Here is a 14,299-nt window from a genome sequence, read left to right on the forward strand (position 1 = left end):
GTGCGATGTCCTTGAGGAGTTTGAACCAGGAACCAGCTGTTTGCAAAGCCTGTATCTTAATCACTGCACCATGTTTAATATGATAGATGATATATTATAGATATATTACAATATAGATGATCACCTAATATGATTGTGGAAAATAAAATAATCTGAGTGTCCAGTTACGGGATTTGTGGTTAAATCACATTAACTCTAAGGTTTCTACTGAGATTCCCTATGATGCGCTGCTATGACAAAAATACACCAAGACAATTAACAATTAACCATTTTTATTTCGTAATACATGTTACATTGTCTACAGTGACCCAGTAAGACCTGAGGCAGTTTTCTGAAAATCCTATGTCGCTACAGTATATCAGTGGTGATCAAAGCCACCGACCCCCCATCTCAAAATGTTTTGTTCCAGGGACCCCCCCAGAAGCAAAGATCTGAGTTAAAAATGTTCGCTTTAAAAATATGCATTCAAAGATTTTCACAAAAAATAGATCTACAAAGAGCGTGTATGTTTTTAGATTCTGTTTTTAGAATCTAAAATGATACAATCTCAAATTAAACATACAAGTGCTACAGGCTACAGCCAGCAGAAGCCTGATGCTCACAGCCCAGCATCTATAGCAGAGAGAGAGAGAGAGAATCTGTCTCCTCTCTTCACTCAGCCATAACAACATTACAAGAATTAGGGGTGTAACGAACGATACAGTAACTGCATTGATTTTAATTTCAACAATCAAATTATATCGATGATAAATGTGTGTATTCTCTGTGTTTGTCCCAAATCAATAATCTGTTGGAATGAAAACCTTCTTCAACATTCAAGCTGTGTTAATATGAAAAAAAACGAAAATCACACAAAGAAAAAATCAAGTTTATTTTAGATTTTCTGCCTTTTCATTATAGGCGAGATGAGGACCATTTTGCTAGACCTGGTCACATATGTGTTCAAATACAATGTCCATGTATTTGCCAGAGAATCACTGTTTAGTGTTTGTTTCCTTTAAAAAATCTGCACTATCCACACGTTTCACATAGATATTATTGCTTTGCTAAACAGTTACTGTATCAATTTTAAATCATTGAATGGTATCGTATCACCATAAATTAACCAATATCGTCCATTCGTATCATCAACCATGTATCGTGATGCATGTATCACCATCACTGTTAAAATGTATCGCTGCACCCCTAATTAGAATACATAGAAAGGATACAAAGGAAGAAAGCAAGTAACTATGAACGCAATCAGTGTTGTAAAAGTACATTTACTCAAGTACACTTGAGGAATTGTTACTTTACTGGAGTGTCTCTATTTTTCAATACTTTTACTTATACTCCACTGAGGCAAATATTGTAGTTTTTACTCCACTATAATTATTTGCAGACTTTAGTGACTAGTTAATACTTTGTAGACTTTCATTATTACAAAACATGCATTAACCACTTCAGCCCTATGCAAACAAGCTCACAACAAGTTGTGAGCTTGTAGATCAGCATTTTTATACATTTGGAAACTTTGGAAATGGGACATGTACTGTAAAATTAGTACTTTCAGTACGTAAAGGACAAGACCGCTTTGGTTGTGTAGTTACCTTGCCATGATTTAACTCCAAAGTGGACAAGAAATAAAAAATAATTGCTCCAGTGATTAGAAATTGATAATTCAAAATATGCTCCTCATTGACTTACATTGTACGCTGAAACAGCTCTCGATGACAGTTACATCATAAAGGTAACTACACGACCCAAACCTCTACCAAAGTGGTCTTGCACTTTAAGTATATTTTATACTTTTTATACATTTTTTTTTCTTCCACCACTGAACGCAAGAAACAAATTGCCCCCAGTGGGATTTCATAAAGTTGTTTGAAGTTTAAACACAGCAGAGGTACGTGACCTCAAAGTATTTTCCAGATGATTGACACAAGCTTACAGCACTATCTCCTCAGGGAAAGTTGACAACATTGAAATATGCATTGGATAACCAATGGGTTCTTCCAAGTGGAGGTAATGGCTGGTGTGTTCCTCCACATATTACTGTTGCCCTCTTCAACGGCAGCCTGTGAAAACAAGTCAGTCTTCATTTAATTCTCAGCATACAGAACAGGACAAAGAAAATGAAATCTTCACTCCCATCACTCGCTTACAGCGAGTAAAACAGAAAAGGAGGAAAAATAAGGGATTAAAAGACTAGTTAGTAATACTAATAATTCTTTCTTTCTTTCTTTCTTTCTTTCTTTCTTTCTTTCTCTTTGATTGACAATTTTGTTTCATTGTTTCTTTCTTTGTGAACAATTACTTATAGATTTTAATATAAATAAGTAAGAAAAACATAATACATAAAGGTGTACAGCAGTAAACAAACAGCCAAACAATCCCTGCCCTGTTTGAATGGCTTGTTAGCACAGAGAGGTTAAGTTAAAAAGTGCAATCTGCAAGATCTCAACACGGCCCATCACAATGCATTGTAAGGTTGTAGATCTGCTCGTTTTCAACATAAAAAAACAAATGAATGGCCAAAATAGGGACACCAGGTTAACATGTTTCTTGGTGACCGTGCCGCTGGCATGGTGGTCATCCCAGGCCGCAATGCCAGCAGGGTTAGAATCCCGATCCCGATGACCTTAGCTGTGTGTCACTCCCATCTCTCTCCATTTCCTGTCAGTCTACTGTCCTGCTATAGTGTAATAATATTTAAGACAAAATCTCACTCTAGTGCTCATGTAGCTCATCGGAATTTGTCGTTAGAAAGGTTGACACAAATACACAAGTTAAATTCCAGGGTCTGATGGTTTTCTCGGTATACAAGGTTACATGTCAGTGCATTAAACACACCATCCCCAGTCAGTGGCAAAGTGAATGCATGAAAGAGAATAGTGTAGAATACTGTACTTCTGCCTCACATGTACTGTGGTTGTGGGTTAAAAACAGAGTCCTTTTCAAAGGAGTAAGAATAGTTTGATAGTGATTGTGAAGAACCAATGTACTGTGGACACAACAGCTGAGAAGAAAAACGTTTCTTGGGAAAAAAAAGTAAGAATCCTGGGCAACAAAGAAAGCATGAAAGACAATAATAGTAGAGTGAATGAAGAATTCATTAACACATTCTCTTTAAACAAAAGGAACATTTTGTACTTTTTTTTAGATGCAGTATGTTCATTACTCTGTGAATTTGGCGTAGACACTGTACATGATTATACAGTGTACTCTGATATACTGTACTGTACTGTCAAATCATCAACATCAAATTGTGTATTTATGAAAGGAGGACCAGGTTTTTATTATATTGCACAGCTGTTCCAAAGCCAAGGGTGGGGAAATTGATATGCAGTTTAGTAGTAAAACTGTACTTGACTAATGCTAAGTTGACTAATAATCACAGGAGTAACCACTTATCTAGCAGTGCACTGAATCTTCATATTCCTGCAAAGGAATTTAATCACGTAAATTGGCCACTTAAGATCTAGTATCCATTAAAGGCCAATTTGCACTTGCGAAAACTGGGATATACCATGGATTTAAAAAAAGATGACTTGACTAATGTACAGATTAAGAGCAGCTTGTGTAATACATGACACACATTGCAGATGTGTTGAAGTCTTGTACTAGCCCGCTGTGTGTGTGTGTGTGCGTGCGTGCATCCGTGCGTGCGTGCGTCCGTGGTTCCGCTGGTGAGTAGACTGAACTCCTGTTCCTGCTGAACTGAGCCAGTGGTTTTTAGGACTGATAATCAGCTCAGTAGGCACAGGAGGCCGAGCCCAAGTCTTCTCTCGGTCTCTGAATACCTGTTCGCCAAGTTATCGGACAGGGTATTTACTATTTTGAAAATCTTTTTTGAATAGTTCAAATAGCCAATCTACAAGCACACAACGTGTCGATGTAGATCGGGTAGTTGAACATTTTTAAAATGTTTTTCAAAATAGTATAACAAGGCAAAGAAGTTTAGGGATAAGGGGTAAGGCACTGGCGCAAATAGGGTCCATGGTCCTGGATGGAACACACTGACCGTGTTCAGGGGTCATCGCCATGCCGGCTTGTGGTGGACATTCTTTGTCAAAATTATCTTTTTGCCAAAGGACAGTATTGATTGGACAATAACATTGCAGAAACACATGAAGAGCTATAGCCATAAATTACCTTTACAGATCTGTAACTGAGTTACAGTACGGGGTTCCATTAAAATAAAAACATAGTCTGAGGAAACCCTGGAAACTGACACTCAGTAATTGGGTCTTGTATAACAACATCAAAATAAGAACATTATGTTATGTAAAAAACAAACAAAAAAAATCTACATTTGCCACTTGCACATCAGTCTGTGTACGGACACCTTGATAACCCCTGACCATGTTACACACGTAACATGGTCGTACACGTATTTGCAGGAAATAGTCCGATGCAAGCTTCAACGCGCTCTGAGCTTGTAGATCTGCTATCTACAGTACGCTGAATGTTCGCCTATTATTATGACACAAAGAACAGGGACACTAGGGTAGTACAGTAGTTACTAGTTGGGTTGATGGGACTGCTGGGTAACCTTTTCAGCTGATACACGGTGTGACTGACTGAGAGGAAGCCTCAGTGCCACAGGGGTGTGACAGCCAGACTGCTGCCTGCTGCTGGGTGGGCAGAGTGAAAGAATCTTGGGCTACTGTTAGGCTGACCTTATCCAACGTTGGTCCCATGTAAGTAAGTCAAAGCCTAAAGGATAATTATAGCAACTGGTCACACAATCAAAAATAGCTACAGTACAATATCTTCCAAAAGATTCCACTGGAAGAATGCATGGATATTACAGCTCCTGGAATTCAAAAGCATTACCAGCAAATCATTTAATTCAAATCCCGGAACTGTTCCTCAAAATACACTTAACGTTATGGGCAGCGTGCGTGATGGGCTGAGTTTATTTTTGGTGTCTTTTATACAAAGTTGCTTTGTCCTTTGATGTGCGGGGCACATTTCCCTCCCATTAGAGTATAATAAATCACCTTTTCGATATGGGCTGTAATGGTAATTCCTCTCTATTACAGGCCTTTGATGGTCATTACTCTTTTAACAGCCCCTAAATATAGGCCCTCAAACTGGCAGGCTCCACATGGCCCTCATTTCTAATTCACACATCTGTCCTCGCTTAGTCGCCATTTTGTCGCCATGAATATAGAAGACCATAATACCTCCTCACTGCAAATGTTCAGATATGCCAAAAGTCTAAAATGACTGATTTTAAAACAGCCTCAACCATCTGTCACTTTCGATCAGGGAGCTATTATTTCAGACCATCTGACTTTAACATTACAATTAAGCAGCTGTAAAAGCTTTGGAACTACACGCAGTATAATACAATGCCCTATAGTATACCTACTCAATGTCACTGCAGAGGTTATAGACAAGTCCTTTTTTATGCTTCAGTAACACAGCCTTGTTAGTGTCAATCATCTGTTGTGCCTGATTGCGGATTCTGTCCGAGATGATGTAGTGTTGTGCAGTCTGTGGACAGCTTGGCTGGTGGCTGACAGGTGCGTTTGTCCATAATTGAGCGAGGGAAGGTATTTCTTTAATGGTGTTTCTTGTTTACCATTATCTATATGAAATAAAGTAATCTAAGTTTAACCACTTGCACCGTGGCGTCCCCATTCTGCAGTGGTGGAAATAGCACTCACATTTTTGCAATGTAGAAATCCGGAATTCAAAATTGACTTGAGTAAAAGCACAAAAGTATTGGTATCATGTATCAAAATGTACTTGAAGTATTATGCAGAATGTCCCATTTCACAAGTTTTCAACTGTCTAAAAATCTTTTGAAAATAGCAGATCTACAAGCTCACTATCCGTGGCATCGTGACACATTGTGAGCTTGTAGATCGGCTATAGCCAAAGTTTAAATGTATGTTTTTTTTAATAATAATCTAAATCTACAAAGCAACTAGTAACTCAAGTTTTAAAATAATTGTAGTGCCATTCTGGGGCAAATATTCTGTGAAAGTAGAAGATCTACAAGCTCAATGCGTGTCGTGTTGCGACACGTCGTGAGCTTGTAGATTTTTTGTTTTTGATTTGGCAAATATATTTGATATAAGCCCCCCTGGGGGACTCCGGTGAATGAAGTAGGGTTTAATTAGTTTAAAATGTATTCTGCTTCTAGGGCCCTTTTAGGTAGATAAATGGATCATCATGCTGGTGACTGACATGATTAGCCTGTATGACATGATACCTTTTTACGAGGAAGGAAGGCACTGGAGCAACTCAGACAGTTTAAGCCTTTTTTATCAGCAGGGTGCAAGTATCTTTTTTACTTGCATTAAAACGGCTTAAACTGTCTGAGTTGCTCCAGTGCCTTCCTTCCTCCTGCTGCCAGTCCTGCCTCTGAGATGCACCAGACCAGCCTCCTCTGAGATGCACCAAACCAGCCTCCTCTGAGATGCACCAGACCAGCCTCCTCTGAGATGCACCAAACCAGCCTCCTCTGAGATGCACCAGACCAGCCTCCTCTGAGATGCACCAGACCAGCCTACCACAGGCTTTAGTGCACTGGAACTCCTCTGAGATGCACCAGACCAGCCTACCACAGGCTTTAGTGCACTGGAACTCCTCTGAGATGCACCAGACCAGCCTACCACAGGCTTTAGTGCACTGGAACTCCTCTGAGATGCACCAGACCAGCCTACCACAGGCTTTAGTGCACTGGAACTCCTCTGAGATGCACCAGACCAGCCTACCACAGGCTTTAGTGCACTGGAACTCCTCTGAGATGCACCAGACCAGCCTACCACAGGCTTTAGTGCACTGGAACTCCTCTAAGATGCACCAGACCAGCCTACCACAGGCTTTAGTGCACTGGAACTCCTCTGAGATGCACCAGACCAGCCTACCACAGGCTTTAGTGCACTGGAACTCCTCTGAGATGCACCAGACCAGCCTACCACAGGCTTTAGTGCACTGGAACTCCTCTGAGATGCACCAGACCAGCCTACCACAGGCTTTAGTGCACTGGAACTCCTCTGAGATGCACCAGACCAGCCTACCACAGGCTTTAGTGCACTGGAACTCCTCTGAGATGCACCAGACCAGCCTACCACAGGCTTTAGTGCACTGGAACTCCTCTGAGATGCACCAGACCAGCCTACCACAGGCTTTAGTGCACTGGAACTCCTCTGAGATGCACCAGACCAGCCTACCACAGGCTTTAGTGCACTGGAACTCCTCTGAGATGCACCAGACCAGCCTACCACAGGCTTTAGTGCACTGGAACTCCTCTGAGATGCACCAGACCAGCCTACCACAGGCTTTAGTGCACTGGAACTCCTCTGAGATGCACCAGACCAGCCTACCACAGGCTTTAGTGCACTGGTCTGGTGCCTCTGAGATGCACCAGACCAGCCTACCACAGGCTTTAGTGCACTGGAACTCCCTTTTGCTCATGATACTTTTTACATCAATCAAGAGTGCAAGCACGACTACAACTCGTCTCAACATTACTGAACTTTCTTAACGGGTGCACGGTCTGGAAAAGTAACTTACAATAAATCTCTGTGAGAGAATACCAGCACTCACGGAACTGTCCTTTGTAAGGCACTTCTATATATAAGTTGGCATGGTTTACTGCGTTGTGTCACACAACAACAGAAGTGGCTCCACTCTGGAAGAAAACTTAGGTCAGGATTTAGAAGGTGTTTTTAGAATTGGCCTTAGTCCTAAATTGTGAGCTTGTAGATCGACTATTTTTGATGGGACGAAGTAGGGCACAATTTAAAAAAAACACATGGAAAAGTTAAAATATGGAGACACAGGGTTTGTGCCGTATAGTAACATACAGAAAGGGAATGTGTTGTCCTGCATGAGGACCTGTCTCCTTTATGGATATTCTCTGCCTCAGCTTAACTGATGGCGTCTTTCTTGTTCTGCATTGGGCAGGAGGATTGTATACTTTTGTATACTGATTTTTACTAATAACTGATAGTGTCTTTATTGTGATGGTACTCTTCCTATGAATGTATCTTACTGTACGTCTAATGCCCCGTATCTGTAACTTAAACTGCTGTGCTGTCTCTGGCGCCCGAATTTCCCCCGCGGGATCAATAAACGTCTATCTACAGTATCTAACGACCGGTTGAGATTAGATCAGACATCAATACGTCTCATTTGAAGACCCTCTGAGTTCTAAGCTTCAGGCACTCTAAAAGTTCACCTTTTTCTTTTTTGTCTGATACCAAGTGCTGACTTGCTTCTCTCTACACCGGTGGTTCTCAAAGTGGGGTCTGGGGACCTCCAGGGGTTCCCTGGGAAATGTATTAATATACAGTTGGGTGCCACCGATATTGTCCCTTATCATTTGACCCATTTAGGCCTGACCTCAAAATTTAAAAAAAATCCTTCTAAATCCTCCAGTTTTCTGAAATAAATATTTTCACGATTTTTCAAAAATAGCAGACCTACAAGCTCGTAGCGCGCCACTCGGTGGCGTGCTATGAGTTTGTAGATCTGCTATTTTTCAATAGCTAAATTATAACATAATGTTTAAAACACCAAAAGGGGTTTTGCGCAGATCACGCAAACCTCAGCAAAAAGAAAAGGACAATATCGATGGCCTCCAACTGTAGCATCACAATCGATTTAACCACTTTAACTGCGTTTTATAATTTGGCTATTTAAAAATAGCCGATATACAAGTTCACAATGTGTCGCAATGCGACATGTTGTGATCTTAATATAGATATATCTATGCTTGAAGGATTTTGAAAGATATTAAAACATGTTGAAATGTTTACCCCGTAAAGGGGGAAAACCTCTGGAACTCCCTGCCTATGGTACTAAAACTAGAGACGGACGGTAACGTGTTCTACAGAGGACTCAAATTATGGTTGGAGTCAAATCAACTGTGCTCACATGTAGTGTCTGACTGGTCATCTGAGTGATTATGTTTACTTTGTTTTGTGGGTTAATGTAATGGGTATTGTAATTTTGTTGTAGAATATTAGTGGTATATATTCCTTTTCTGTACTTGATTGGTTTCTTTTTTAACTAAAGTGTTACGGTATTTTTGTAAAATCTCCTGTGAACAGGTGGTGAAAAAGCAAATTGTACTAACACACTGTAAGCAATACATCTGCTGGTTGTACAATTATGCAATGTGTCAAAGAAAAAAGAAAAAAAAGAAATCATTTTGTTTTTCAGATGTGGATCCATGGCCAAATGCATGTTCTTTTTGGGGTCCTTTACATGAACATGCTCTAAACATTCAGACTTATACCACGTGCTGACTTGCTAACTCTCTAGTCTACACCAATGGTTCCCAAACTTTTTCATGTCAAGGACCCCCAAATTGACACTAATTAGTCCGCGGACCCCCATTTGAAGAGATATGCAAGGGACCCCCATAAGAGAAGATTACCCATTTAATTTCAAGGACCCCCAGTTTGACATACATTAGTCTACGGGCACACATTTAATGGCATTTCTATCTCTGAGACCCCAATGTTTATCGTAAGATCAATGTTATTTTAACTCTGAGAGTGTACAAATGGAACCATTTGTACAGTCTGGGAACCACTGGTCTACACTGACAGTGTTTTGTCAAAGCAATCCCTGAGCCCCAATGTTGCTGCATGCACTGAACAGTTCTGTGCTAGAGAGACTCTAGCACTGAACAGTTCTGTGCTAGAGAGACTCTAGCAAGGGAATGATGGAGAGCTAGGTGGAGAGAATGATAATGATGAAGATGATGATGGTGGTGACACTGTTGGCGTAGCTGTCAGCAGCGCCACAGCGCCCCCTGGATCTCCCAGGCCTCATTAGTATTGGAACTACGGTCAGAAAGTCTCTGAGGTACTTGATCTCACCTTTGGCCAGCAATACAGAGTACACTGCATGTTACCTTATTGGCAGCTTAGAGTTCTCAACGGGCCTGAACATTAAGGCCCGGCCCTAACTGGGCCCTTCCTGGTCAGGCCCGAGGCCCGGCCCTAACTGGGCCCTTACTGATCAGGCCCGAGGCCCGGCCCTAACTGGGCCCTTACTGGTCAGGCCTGAGGCCCGGCCCTAACTGGGCCCTTACTGGTCAGGCCCGAGGCCCGGCCCTAACTGGGCCCTTACTGGTCAGGCCCGAGGCCCGGCCCTAACTGGGCCCTTACTGGTCAGGCCCGAGGCCGGGCACTAACTGGGCCCTTACTGGTCAGGCCCGAGGCCCGGCCGACTAATTAGCATAGTTTCGACCCGTCCCTAAAACGTCGGGTTTGGGCAAAATTTGAGAACTCTACACAGAGTAAAAGGGAAACGCCAGTCAGCACCATCTTCATAATAGATAAATACACACAGACAGAACTATTATTTTTATTATTATAAAAAAAATGCAATATATATATATATATATATATATATATATATATATATACTGTATATATATATATATATTATTTTGTATTATTATGGAGCCCGAGGCCCGGCCCAGCCCAGCCCGGCCCTACTGATTAGCATACATTTTAGGCTCGGACCGGCCCGGCCCGGCCCGAAAACGTTGGGTCGGGTTGGGCCTGGTCGGGTTCTGGAAGAGTTTGAGAACTCTATTTTATACTACCACACCATGGGGCTGGGCGATAGGACTTCTGATCAATATCACGATTATTTACAACGTTTTCCTCCATTATTAATGAACGATTTATTGATTCTAGTATTGATCTACCTAACCACCGGTTGATAGATAGATATATAGAAAGTGTATGACCTGCATAAATCGCACTATGAAAACTATGTTAATTTCAACTGGGAATTATTTTTTTAGGCATTCGGCAAACCGTTACAAAACCAGACGGTTTTCTCAACGCAATTGCGGAGACGTGAAAGAGTGAAAGTATGCGTCAGGCAGGCGAAGAAGCAGGGGAGCATATAGCGCCAGACTCATTAGTAACATCGGCCAACATGTCAGACGTGCAACAGGGGGTCTCTGAGCGGGAGACTTCAGCGTGAGAGACAGTGTGTGTGTCTTGTGGGGGTGGGGGGGGGGGGGTATGGTGGGGTGAAGGTAAGCAGGAGACAGACTGGAGGAGGGGAGAGAAAACAAAGGGGGATGCGAGAGAGAGATAGGGGAGAGAAGACAGGAGGCGGACAAATAGGATAGGAGTATTCTGTTTACACAAACAGAGGAAGCGGCGCGGGCGCACCAAGCTGAGGGTGGGGGAGAGGAAGACGGAGGGGAAGGGTGGAGATGGGGGGCAAATAGGAAGCGGGGGGGAACAGAAAAAGAAGAGTGGCGCGCAGACTTGGGAAGAGAGAGAAAAATGGAGGACATTCTGCACATTTGTCGGGATAACAGGGCTGCGGAAAATAGGACTACAGTGTTCACATTTTCGCCACGCACGCACGCACGCACGCACGCACGCACGCACGCACGCACGCACGCACGCACGCACGCACGCACGCACACACACACTCTCCCTCTACAGCAGGACAGAGCTAGTTGGAACCCAGAGTCTCCTCATCCATTCATGTGACTTCCTGGTTGTGTGGGTCATGCTCTCCTCAGGTGCAGAACTTAGCCACTGTGAACAAAGAGGAGATCAATCACTGTTCACCAATCAGCTAAGCTCTGTACCTGCATGGAGAGAGTCTGGCTAGACGCACGCACACACCATGCACACATTCTCTCTCTCTCTCTCTCTCTCTCTCACACACACACTCACACAAACGGCATGTGCTTCATCATCCACATTCTGTTCAATATTTCCAAACCATCAACTTCACTCAAAGTGGGCCTCTCACACACACACACACACACACACACACACACACACACACACACACACACACACACACACACACACACACACACACACACACACACACACACACACACACACACACACACACACACACACACACACACACACACACAAAAGCTTAGGTAATCATGTCTTCTTTAGTTTTCGTTTCTGGGGTGTATGTGTGCATGTGCGTGCGTGTGTGAATGTGAGGGCCCCTGGTTGCCATGGCAGCAGGCTGGGTCTGGGCTGTGTGGTAATCCCTGGCAATGTGATTTTATCATAAGTCACAAATCAGCACGCCAGGAACCCTCACAACCCCGACATGAAAGAACAAGATCTTCTCGCTCGCCGTCTGCAAGTTGCACAGCCTCTCCCCCCAGTCTGTCACTAAGCCACACAACCCACAAGACCAGGCCCAGAGGCAAGGACCCTGAACACATCTATGACGTTCTCGCACCACTCGTTGTTCACTGGCATTCTCCAGTCTTTGAGTTGAGATCTGAACGGAGTTGGAGAAGTTTCATCACTTTCATCATCCTCTCCCACCGTCCCATCGCCTCTCCTTCCTTCCGTCTTCTTACTCGTCAGATCGCTATCTTTATCTGTCTCTTTGTCTTTTTTATTCTGTCTCTCCATCTTTATCTTTATCTGTCTCTGTCTTTTTCATTGTCTCTCCATCTCTATCTGTCTCTCTGTCTTTTTCATTCTGTTTCTCCATCTTTATCTGTCTCTCTGGCTTTTTATTCTGTTTCTCCATCTTTATCTGTCTCTCTGTCTTTTTCATTCTGTCTCTCCATTGGCACACCGGGAACCTTCAGAATGCTGACGTGGGATCATCACTCCCTCGTTCCCTCTCTGCCTCTCATTCCCTGTTCATCCTCTCGTTCCCTCTCTGCCTCTCATTCCCTGTTCATCCTCTCGTTCCCTCTCTGCCTCTCATTCCCTGTTCATCTCGTTCCCTCTCTGCCTCTCATTCCCTGTTCATCCTCGTTCCCTCTCTGCCTCTCATTCCCTGTTCATCCTCTCGTTCCCTCTCTGCCTCTCATTCCCTGTTCATCCTCTCGTTCCCTGTTCATCCTCTCGTTCCCTCTCTGCCTCTCATTCCCTGTTCATCCTCTCGTTCCCTCTCTGCCTCTCATTCCCTGTTCATCCTCTCGTTCCCTCTCTGCCTCTCATTCCCTGTTCATCCTCTCGTCCAACTCCATCTTTCCTTTCCTCCCCTCTATCTCAGTGGTTCTCAAATGTTTTTAATTTCAAGGACGCCCATAAAGTTATGTGTACATGTGTACACTCTGAGTTACAGAGCTGTAAGGCTTGATTTGGAACGCCCCTTAAGGAACCCTAAGCCCTAAGGGTCCTCCACTCCATCTACTCTCTCTTTCCCTCTCTCCTCAACTCCATCTACTCTCTCTTTCCCTCTCTCCATCTCGCTCCCTCTTTACCCCTCTCTCCTCCACTCCATCGACTCTCTCTTTCCCTCTCTCCTCCACTCCATCGACTCTCTCTTTCCCTCTCTCCTCTACTCCATCGACTCTCTCTTTCCCTCTCTCCTCCACTCCATCGACTCTCTCTTTCCCTCTCTCCTCTACTCCATCGACTCTCTCTTTCCCTCTCTCCTCTACTCCATCGACTCTCTCTTTCCCTCTCTCCTCAACTCCATCGACTCTCTCCTTCCCTCTCTCCATCTCGCTCCCTCTTTACCCCTCTCTCCTCCACTCCATCTACTCCCTCCTTCCCTCTCTCCATCTCGCTCCCTCTTTCCCTCTCCCGACCCTTCTTTCCTCCACTGCGTCTCACTCTATCTATACGGTTCAATCCTCTCCTCTGCTATTCGCCACGCTTGGCTACACCGGCGATATGCCCCTCATTAAGCGGATCAAGAGGGATTCCAGAGGCATGTACCAGGGGGGAGAAAGAGAACGAGGGAGGGAGGGAGATGAGGAGAGACCACCCTTCTCCTTTGAAAAAAAGAAAAAAAAAAGAAAGAAAAAGCAGCAAGTGCACGAGCACGCCGCCTTTGCACACATGTTGTTCTCAGCTAAAACCCTATGACTAATCCTACTGTTCTGCACTGTGTGCCTGGATGCTGTGCGTGTGTGCGTGTGCGTGTGTGTGTGTGTGTGTGTGCGTGTGTGTGTGTGTGTGTGTGTGTGTGTGTGTGTGTGCGTGTGTGCAACTGTGTACGTGCTCTGCTCGAAAGGGTACGATCAGCGGGAACACGGAGTGGGGGAGTGAAACATAAATCCATCTCCACACAGCGCAATGTGAAAAAGGCAGAGGGGTGAGGGTTCATCCATCATTTTAATTGGAGCCCTGATTTGGGCCCTGGGCCGAGCAGACCTGCGAGATGCATGGATGTTTACAGAGGCCCGCTCAGTTTGAGCCCGCTGGAAACAAAGGGCAGAAGATAGCAGACGGATCTCTAAATGGCTCTATTCCATTGTCCTCCGTGTCAGCTCTTCCCATTTTTTTTCCTCGCGAGTTGTAAAAACTCTGCAGGGCGGTGTAGCGGAGCAGTGAGTGATGGTGACACGAGATCCGTGGACACA

The 14,299-nt window shown here is 43.8% G+C and overlaps 1 protein-coding gene across 1 annotated transcript in view; it reads right to left on the bottom strand.

Moving 5' to 3' along the window:
- Positions 1-809: 809 nt before the first annotated feature.
- aopep (aminopeptidase O (putative)) overlaps positions 810-14,299 on the bottom strand; it is a 122,049-nt gene continuing 108,559 nt past the window's right edge. Inside the window, exon 18 of the mRNA XM_079517127.1 lies at positions 810-2,057. The gene's annotated coding sequence lies outside the window, so the exon portion shown is untranslated. The remainder of the gene's footprint in view (positions 2,058-14,299) is intronic.

The sequence above is a fragment of the Electrona antarctica genome, assembly GCF_951216825.1.
Source record: "Electrona antarctica genome assembly, chromosome: 12".
Taxonomy (NCBI): domain Eukaryota; kingdom Metazoa; phylum Chordata; class Actinopteri; order Myctophiformes; family Myctophidae; genus Electrona; species Electrona antarctica.